We start from the raw sequence: 2,643 nt of genomic DNA, 5'->3' as shown, positions 1-2,643 counted from the left end.
CTTCTTCCAACAGCTTCCATTCTGCCTTTCCCAGGAGGAAGTCCTTTTTGACCAGCTAGGGAGTATTCAGGGGAAAAGAGACCAGAAACAATTTTCAGGGAGAATTAAGTCCCAGTGAGACAGGCTTGGATCTACTCAGCCTCAGAAGCTGAGGACACACACAGCACAGGCCTGCTGCACTCTTCCAGAGGTGCCTACTCAGGCACAGTCAGGGGTGCAGACACAACAGGCTGCTCAGATAGAGGTGTGTACAAGCGGGTGTACACAGGAACATGCTCCAGTTCATTTGTAGGAGAATATAAACCTCAAACATGCTATGTCTGCTAGGTTTGGGGACGAAGTAAAAAGGAATGATTGTGAAAGCGTCCCCAGTGTGAAAAGATCTGATTTCTGAGCGCAGTCTCTGCATGGCTCTGGCCCGGGGAGGCCTGTGGATGGATGTGTGTGCGTGACAGACACCACAGGAAGTGTCGGGGCTGGACACCTGTTATCTTGTTCAGTGTCTCTGATTATAAATTAATAAGGTGGAATCTCACTCATCGATTGGTCTTGTGCAAATCTGACACATCTGTACCGGCTTCTTAGAGGACATTTCCAGAGAAAAAATACAATCGGTTTCTTGGCTACACAGTGATGAGGACTCGGGGTGCAGAGTAGAGTCTGTCTCTCCAGACGGGGCCTTCCCTGAGCAGATGCCCTGTTCAGGGTCCGGGTAGCAACAGCTCCTCTGGCACTCGCACTAAGTGGCCCCTTCCCATGAAGCTGGTCTTTCTCAAGGTAAGCAGACATGGGCTCCCTATTCCAGATGGCAGCACTGCTGCCCAGCAGAGTTCAGTGCCTTTCATATACCCTGGTATTGTTTCTTTAACTCACCCTCTCCACTTTGCAGGGGAGAAAGCTGAGGGTGAGCAAAATACTTTTTAGCAAAGTCTTCTTTACCTGGGACTAGAACCTAGGTATGTTTGCCCAAAGGAGGGAGGAGGAGACCAGGGGTATTTGCAGCCCAGGTGGCACTATCGACAGGGTGGGGCTGAATAAGCCCTTGTCCAAGAGGGTTCCTGGAGAAAAGGCTCCACCAGCCCTCCAGTTCCAACGAGTAGGACCCAGGCTTTACCCAGCTGTGCCCACGGTCTCCAGCGGCCCCTGCTCCAAAGGGAACGGAATTTGCTCTGACTTCTCTCTAGAGGGAAGGCAGGCGCAGAAGCGGTGGGGGCTGGCAGGCTAACAGCAGCCCCAACCCCACAAAGTTTCCCCAAGCCTTTTGGCTTCATTCCAGCCTAGCCCAAGGGGACAACATCTGCTCCCTCCAAGGGCCCCAGCCCGAGGGCAGAGAGGGAGGGGCCAGGGGCGGAGAACAAGAAGGCCAGGGGCCTGGCGGGCTAACAGCAGCCCCAACCCCACAAAGTTTCCCCAGGCCTCTTGGCTTCAAAAGGCCTAGCCCAAGGGGACAACATCTGCCCCCTCCAAGGGCCCCAACCAGAGGGCAGCGAGGCAGGGACCAGGGGCTGAGAAGGGGCTCTGTTGCGGAGCCCCACTCCAAGGATTCGTGGGGATCAATCATCTGAAAGCTGGAGCGACTTGTAATTTTATTCCCTGGTAGGAGGAGCCTGAGAAGTCCGCACGCGGGAGGGGATGGGACGGGGGAGGGGGAGGGCGGCCAGGGGAGCTGTTCAGGGAGGGACTTGGCTAGGTCTCCAACCCTTTTTCACTCTCCAAACTTTCACCAAACTCTTAGCCCCCGCCTCCACGAAACCAAAACACAACAAGCTCTGGAGGCGCAGCGGGGCGGGCAAGCTCGCGGCGGCACCGAACCTCGGGAGGCTGATGCAACTTTCCCTTTAAGAAAGCCACCTGGGCGCACCGCGGTGCGGACCCAGCACGCCTGGGCCGGGGGCTGCAGCATGGTAAGGGGGCGAGAGGAGGCGCGTGTGACTCGCACCTGGGTCCGGCCGAGCCGTCGGTGGCTCTGCGGGGCTGAGCCCCAGGACCAGCGTGTGTGTGTGTCTGTGTGCGGTGTGTGTGTGTGTCTGTGTGTGTGTGTGAGATCGCGCGTGCATGCGGGCATCTGTGGCTAAGAGTGTGGGCGCACGCACCGGGATGTCTGTCTGTCTCGCCGCTATGATCGGGGTAGGTGCGCGCGTCTGGGTGTCACCGCCGTCACCAAGGAGCTGAAGCAGGCAGGAGGCGGGGGCGATCCGGGATCTGGGAGCTGCGTGCAGACGCCGGTTCAGCGGAGAAGGTGGGCGCCGGGCTGCGCTGGCAGCGCCGGAACGGGAGTGCGGGCGGTCCGCCTGAGCTCCCGGGGCTTCCGAGAGGGGCCTGCGGGGCCGGGTGTGTGCCCGCTCGTGGCCCCCACTCCGTGCCCACTCACGCCACCAGTGCCCAGTGCCTATCTGGCCGCTCCAGCCGCTGGCCTCGCTATCTGCCCGCCCACTCGCCCGCCGGCTGCGGGTTCCCGCGCGTCCGCGGCGGCTGGGAGCTGGGGGTGCCAGCACCCTCGGGCCGCCTTTGTCCACAGCCTGCGTGGCCGCGGCTCTGGGAAGGACTGCGGGCCGGGAGTTCTTGGGGGCTTCCGCCCTCGAGGACATCGCGCTGTCCCCTCCGCAGTCCCCCTTCCGAGCGCGCGGCGCGGCCGCAGGTGAG

The 2,643-nt window shown here is 60.4% G+C and overlaps 1 protein-coding gene across 9 annotated transcripts in view; it reads left to right on the top strand.

Annotated features, from left to right (window-relative positions):
• Nucleotides 1-1,643: 1,643 nt before the first annotated feature.
• Nucleotides 1,644-2,643, top strand: part of Slc6a9 (solute carrier family 6 (neurotransmitter transporter, glycine), member 9) — a 28,977-nt gene continuing 27,977 nt past the window's right edge. For 3 of the 9 annotated variants that reach the window (XM_005410695.2, XM_013507776.1, XM_013507775.1), the window contains exon 1: nucleotides 1,644-1,904. The gene's annotated coding sequence lies outside the window, so the exon portion shown is untranslated. Of the gene's footprint in view, nucleotides 1,905-2,105; nucleotides 2,128-2,154; nucleotides 2,240-2,643 lie in introns of those variants that run through there. The other 6 variants (XM_013507777.1, XM_005410702.2, XM_005410704.2 and 3 more) reach the window with 5 other exon arrangements.

The sequence above is a fragment of the Chinchilla lanigera genome, unplaced genomic scaffold (assembly GCF_000276665.1).
Source record: "Chinchilla lanigera isolate Chin_1 unplaced genomic scaffold, ChiLan1.0 scaffold00136, whole genome shotgun sequence".
NCBI lineage: Eukaryota > Metazoa > Chordata > Mammalia > Rodentia > Chinchillidae > Chinchilla > Chinchilla lanigera.
This window is presented reverse-complemented; position numbering and strand designations above follow the sequence as displayed.